Source organism: Nelumbo lutea, chromosome 6 (assembly GCF_056320005.1).
Source record: "Nelumbo lutea isolate HS-2025 chromosome 6, American lotus-T2T, whole genome shotgun sequence".
NCBI classification, from domain to species: Eukaryota; Viridiplantae; Streptophyta; class Magnoliopsida; order Proteales; family Nelumbonaceae; genus Nelumbo; species Nelumbo lutea.
This window is the reverse complement of record NC_142689.1, coordinates 1,166,780-1,174,166: the sequence shown is the minus strand read 5'-3', so window position 1 is coordinate 1,174,166 and position 7,387 is coordinate 1,166,780.

The window sequence follows — 7,387 nt, the reverse complement described above, 5'->3', positions numbered from 1 at the left end:
TCTATTACATGTTCAAGTATTACGTTCTTATTTCATCCATATTTGGCAAAACTCAACAAGTTGTTTTGTGCATGACGAAAATACGTGAACCTTCACTCCTGATTTTTCGATTGAGTTTACCAATTTCTCATATTTCTTCCTCATCTCCATGTTATGACATCTGAAAAGTTGGTTAGTGATTAATAAGGTGTGGATAGCCATCTCAGCTTATGTGTAATCCCAACATGCTCGGTCCCATAAGAGATCAGACGAAATGGGTAAAATGGTCAAAATATCCATAAATGATAACTTTGCTTTTTAAAATTATTAGACACAATTCAAAAGTTCAAGGTATTACACATTTTAAAGTGTAGGGGCTGACTTGACACCCCCAAAATATAGGGCATTGACCATAAAATTTTCCTCTATTTTAAGGGAAAGTTCCACTATAGTTCCCTGAACTTTGGGGATATTGTCAAGTTAGTACCTGAACTTTCAAATGTGTCACTATAGTACCTAAACTTTCAAAAAACATCGAATTGGTTCCTATCGTTAACCAATCATTAGTTATTTATTAAAAATGTCAGAACTACCATTCAAAAGAAGACATTATTCATTGTCTTCTATCTTGAGATTGAATCGGTTATCTTCAAAGAAAATGAGAGAAAAAACATGAAATATGATAGAGGGAGGCAATAACTAAAAACAAAGAAATAACTAAACAAGAATGCATTTCAGATCTAAAGGTAGAAGACAATGATTTCATTACTCTAGAATCTCAAACACCTCAACCGGTTCGGTCTCAAACAATGTCGTCTTTTGAAGGGTAGTTATGACATTTTCAACAAATGCCTGGCAATCGGTTAATAGCGGGAGTCAACTTGACACTTTTTGAAAGTTTAGATGTTGTAGTGACATATTTAAAAATGTGGGTACTAATTTGATACTACCACCAAAGTTTATGATACTAAAGTGAAACTTTACCTTATTTTAATTAATTTTTCACATTTTAAATTTGCAACTGGCCGTCATTCCAATCAAACGGTCAAACTGCTGACCCAGAAATTAATAGCTAAAGTGGGATTGATTCAAATCAGTTTTCAAAACATTGAGGTGTATTGTCCTCGAAGCCGATGTTAAGATCCAATGAATCACTCAGTATATGTTTGGCATCGATGATGAAGTTGCAGCACCATTTTCTAATGGCAGTGCCTTTTTTTTGTTTGGAATCGTTGCTACCAGGTTGGACGTTTCCCAGAGCAACAACAACTTTTTCTATTTGATACCATTGTTCCAGGAAACGTTTTCAAACAAATACTCATTATCCAGTGCTACATCACTATCATGTTAGTAGCAAGGAGTTGCAACTTCAGGAAACGCCAAATTTGGCGTTGCTCCAAGCTATAACTTCCTGATTTTCGAGATGTGGCTTGAAACACTGTTTTTTATGAAAAAGCAATTCTAAACAAATACCCATTTCCTAAAGCACCGTTTTTTAAGATGTGACGCCATTGCTCCAGTAAACGGCAACGATGCCAAAACAACCCCTCATATTCGAACTCCCTACAGTTGCACGAACACGCGGCCACATGAACAATTGACTCACCTAACTAATAGGGCTGCAAACGAAACGAACAGAATCGAACTTGTTTTGTCTATATTCTGATTTATATAAAATAAAGGTCTAAAAAAATATTAGGATTTGAATCAAATATTATCCATTGGATTTATGTCAGGTTTGAGTCAAATAATTAAATTAAAAATATTAGAAATTGATTTTAGTTGGCCGGCACATCCTATCCTGTTGTAAGTTGTAACAACCACGTGACACTTCTCTAACTTTTTTAAAACTGAGTTTTGCCCTTGCTAAACTAATCACCATTGCCCTTATTATATCTAAAACAAACCCAAATTTGTTTCCCAAAATATACACTGCATTTTCGGGCAGATAGACGCATGCTTTGCTCGATATCTATTGCTGATTTTGCAATCAATATCATCAAGGAATAGGATATTTGAAGGCCTTGTTTGGTTCGTGGGAATAGGGGTCTGAAATTAGAATAAGAATGAGCTTATTTCGATTCTAACTCTTTTGGTTGGATAGAGTCGGAATTTAATTCTCATTCTTATTGGAACGACATTTCCCATTTTAAGAAATGGCTTTCCTTGTCTTTCCCATGAGAGTAAAATTCTATTCCTATTTATTTTAATTCCATTTCTCAATTTTGTCTGAATCAAAAGACTATGAGATTGGATCATTCTGATTCTAATTCTAGAGGATTTTGATTCTAATTCTAACTACAAGCCAAATTGCAATTTTAATTCCAGAGGATTTTGATATTGAATTCAACTACGCCTTAGTTGAAGGAGCTAAATCTTTGTTTATACAAAACAACTCTAGATCGGTGTCTCGATTAACGAACCACTCTGCTCCCAGATAGTAAGTTTCTTATTCAAAAATTTAGAAATTTTGCTTGGTTCACGGTAGAGATGCCCGGAATTGATTCAAAAGTTATAACTCACAAATTGAACACCGATCCTTTAGTCATGCCAGAAAGGCAGAAGAAACGCAACCTCGCCCCTGAACGTTGGAGGGTAGTTGATGAAGAGGTTGAGAAGCTCCTAGCCGCAGACTTCATCAGGGAAGTCCATTACCCGAGCTGGATGGCTAACCCAGTTCAAGTGAAAAAGGCCAATGGCAAGTGGTGCATGTGCATCGATTACACCGACCTAAATAGAGTCTGCCTGAAAGATTGCTTCCCGCTGCACAAGATCGACCGCCTAGTGGACGCGACCTCAGGGCATGAGTTGCTGAACTTCCTGAATGCCTATTCCGGTTACAACCAAATTAGGATGAACCTTGCTGACGAAGAGAAGACCGCCTTCATAACCGAGCTCGGGTTATACTATTATAAGGTCATGCCCTTCGGATTAAAAAATGTCGGGGTAACCTTTCAGCGCCTTGTAAATAAGATTTTTGAGCCGTTAATCGGCAATAAAATAGAATGTTATGTTGATGACATGGTCGTGAAGAACCAGCTTTCGATTTTTTTATTGAATGATTTAAAAAGTGTTTTCCAAATTTTGCGAAAATATAACATGAAGTTAAATCCAAATAAGTGCGTCTTCGGAGTTACTTCGGGAAAATTCCTAGGCCATATAGTCAACCGACGTGGAATTGAAGCCAATCCGGATAAAATAAAAGCCATCCTAGATATGAGACCACCTTGCAAAATAAAAGAGGTTCAGAGGCTGACTAGCCGGATAGCCACCATGAGCTGCTTCATGTCCAAATCGGCATATTGTTACCTACCATTTTTCAGAGCCATAAAAAAGAATAAGAACTTCAAATGGACTGAAGAATGCTAGCTCGCCTTCGACGAGCTGAAAAGATACTCAGGTACCGCCCCAATTTTAACTCGATCTAAGGAAGGGGACGTATTAAAGTTGTACCTCTTCGCGAGCGATGATGTGGTCAGCTCGGAACTAATCAAAGAAGTAGATCAGGTCCAATGACCCATCTACTATGTTAGTAAAATTTTGCAGCACGTAGAAACCAGGTACTCGGAGCTCAAGAAATTAGCGTACGCGCTAATCATAGCAGCTCGCAAGCTCCGCCTGTACTTCCAGGCCCACACTATCGTCGTCCTCACCAACAAACCTTTGAGGCAGATTTTGCTCAAACCCAAGGTGTCTGGCAGATTGACGAAGTGGTCTATCGAACTAAGCGAGTACGATATCCGATATGAGCCTCGAGTGACAATCAGAGCCTAAGCCTTGTCCGATTTTGTAGCAGAATGCACGTTTAGTACTGCGACCCCCGAGTCGGCCGAGCTCGAACACACGAAGGGAGCTTCAACCAGTGCGGTGCCAGTCTCGACTAGAGCCGAACCAACCTGGGATGAGGAAACCTGGATTCTCTACGTCAACGGATCGTCCAACCAGTAGGGAAGCGGTGCATGACTGATTATGTACGGTCTAGGCGAGGTGAAGCTGGAATACACACTTCGGTTAGGATTTGCGGCATCAAACAATGAAGCAAAATACGAAGCATTGGTCACCGGGTTAGCCCTAGCAAGGGAAATGAAGGCAAAACACATCATCATATGCAGCGACTCACAACTAGTGGTCAACCAAGTTATTGGTGAGTACGAAGCCGGTGACTCCACTATGGCAGCTTATTTGGCCAAAGTCAAAGAGATTCTGTGCAGCTTTATCTCCTACTTCATCAGACAAATCCCAAGGTTTGAGAACGTTGAGGCTGACGCCTTGTCTCGACTAGCCAGTACGAGCAGTAAGACCATGCATACAATGTACATTGAGGATTTACCTCGGCCTAACATTCTCAGGGGGCAGAAGAGGTCGCTCCCGTATCACAAGCGGAACCGAGCTGGATCGACCCACTTGTAAGTTATTTGCTTAATGGGATCCTACCTGCAGAACGCAATGCAGCCTAAAGGGTAGAGCGCTAGTCAACTAAGTACATCCTTATAGACGGACAACTGTACAGAAGATCTTTCACGCTCCCCAACCTGCGCTGCTTGCGACCCTTAGAGGCCGAGCATGTACTCCGCGACACCCATGAAGGCTTGTGCGGTGGACACTTGGGGGGCAGAGCTCTCGCATAAAAAGCATTGCAGCAAGGCTATTACTAGCCCATGATGAAGACAGATACACTCGGGCTTGTTAAGAAGTGCGACAGGTGTTAGAGGCACGCCAACATTCACCATCGACTTGTTGCTAATCTGAAATACCTCACAAGCCCATGGCCCTTCGCGCAGTGGGGAATCGACATCCTTGGCCCTTTCCCGCCAGTGATAGGACAGAGGAGGTTCTTGGTCATAGCAGTAGACTATTTTATGAAGTGAGTGGAAGCCAAACCTTTGGTGATGACCACAGCCCGCAACATACAAATTTTCTTTTGGAAAAACATAGTATATCGCTTTGGGCTACCTCGGGTACTTATCTCCAACAATGGGAAGCAGTTTGAGAATATCAAGTTTCAAAACTAGTGTGTCGAAATGGGAATTCAACAAAATTTCACCTCGGCGGCACACCCCCCATGCGAACAGGCAAGCAAAAGTCATTAATAGAGCGATACTTTCGCGAACTGAAAGCTCGCTTAGCTTGAGCCAAGGGGTTGTGGGTGGACAAATTGCCTAGTGTCCTTTGGGTCTACCGAACTACCATTAAGACCGCCACAGGTGAAACCCCCTTCAACCTTACATATGGCACATAGGCGGTGATCCCGACAGAAATCGAGGTACCCACATTACGATTGGGGGCCTACAATGAGGAGGGGAATGATGACAAGCTCCGTACCAACCTAGACCTGGTAAAAGAAGTACGAGACCTGGCTTACATCCGAACCGTAGCTTACCAACAAAGAGTAGCTCGGTACTATAACGCTTGGGTCAGAAAATGATACTTTCGCGCCGCCTAGTTCTTCGGAAGGTTATGGTACCTGAGCCCGACGTTGGTAAGCTTGGGTTGAATTGGGAAGGTCCATACCGAGTAAGACAGGTGTTCGGGGAAGGCATGTATGAGCTCGAGACTTTGGAAGGGAAGCAAGTACCTCGAGCATAGAATATCGACAACCTGAGAAGGTACTACTTGTGACCACCAAACTGGAAAGAGGATTGCGAGTCACTCCCAGAAGCCTAAGGGCCATAGTGTCGAGCTGACATAAGACCCCAGCACTACGACAAGTCCTAGTCGCCTCTTTGGCATAGGTAGACAAGTCCTAGTCGCCTCTTCGGCATAGGTAGACCAGTTCTAACGCCTGAGGCATAGATAGTTTGGATACAAACCCTACGACTTCTAGCCCACCTTGGTGTATAACAACAGGTTAATCCCATTTGAAGTTAGGCCCGTTGGCTTGGCACTAAGGGATAACCAACACCTAAGCGAGTAGCTCGTGTGTAGACAGGTTGGGTATATACCCTACAGTGTCTGCCCACTTTGGCATACAATGATACGAAGTTATCCCTACTTGGAGTCCAGCTTGTTAGCTCGACAATTCGAGGAAACCTACACTTAGGAAAAAATTTCACTCCTATTTGGTTTAGTTCGCCAGTTCGGGAGTAATCTACACTTGGAAAAAAAATTTGCACACAAAGATTGCAAAAGCATTTGTATTTCATTGATATGGAATTTCAGGTACAAAAAAAAATTCTACAATGGACCGAGCTTGAAGTATTACAGAAGGGGGTCCAAGAAAAGAGGCATCTAGTCACTTCGGGGCTCCTCATCCTTACTAGAGGCTTCAACAAGAGGATCTGTCTCCATGCGGCTCTCGCCAGCACTAGTCGCCTCATCTTTGTCGAGCAGGTCGTCGTCACTTTCTGCTTCAGAGTTCGGATCTTGGGTAGCTTCAACGGCCATCTCCTCTATGATCCTCGAAGTGGTTATGGTATTGAGGTCGAGCTGGGGAAATTCACGTCGGGTCAACCACCTGCTAAGTTCGAATCCTTTGTGGTAACTCGTCGTTCTTACCTCGACCAACTCTTTCCAAAACTCCGCTGAGGACTTGTACTCCTCGACAACCTTAGCCTTTGACTCCTCCATCGCCTGAAGAAGTAGCTCGATTCATTCCTTCACATGGGCCTCGAGGTTCTCCATCTTTCTCTTCAATGCCGCCTCATGCTCCTCGAGCTCCTTCTTCTCTGACATCAACAAAGTGAGCAACTCCTTCTTAGCTCATGCATCGTTCTTCAACTGGTTATTTTCGTTGCGAGCTAAGTTCAGTTCAGCGTGGGCTTTCTTGGAAGACTCATCGGCTTCGAGGGCCTACTTCAAGTTCACCTCGGACTGATAAGCCATGGCGTGGATGGTAGAATTCACCTGCCAAGAGAAGAAAACAAGCATCGGTATACAAAAATCCAAGTACAAGACATTTTAAAAAGATAAGTCCGAGAACTTATTACCATGCAGTGAGTAGTCACTCGGGCCCCGAGTTGAGCAACTGGCAATTCGGCCCAACAAGCGACCTCCTTAGCAAATACCGCGTCCTTGCTCTTGAGAAGATTTTGGAGTCAAAATACTCTGAACTGTGTCATCGCTGCTCGGAGAAACGACAACTGTCGGGACGGACTCCGAAGACGTAGCTTCCTCGGGCACGCAGGGTGGGGAGGGCTTGCCTGAGTCCTCTTTGACCAGATCTATCACAGGAGGCTAATCGGGCTCAGGGACAACGGCTGGTGGGTGCTCAAAGCGGGCCTTCTTGGAGGCTCTCTTCTTCTTCCCCCTCTTCATGCTCCCAAAGAACTCGTTGGCGGGGATGTCCATGACAGCTGCAACAAAAAACGAGCTGTCAGATACAACACCGAAGTAAAAATGATAGGGAAAGTACAACAAACAACGACCTACTAGGAGGACTCAGACTGGCCTGCACGAGCTTCTCCTCGGT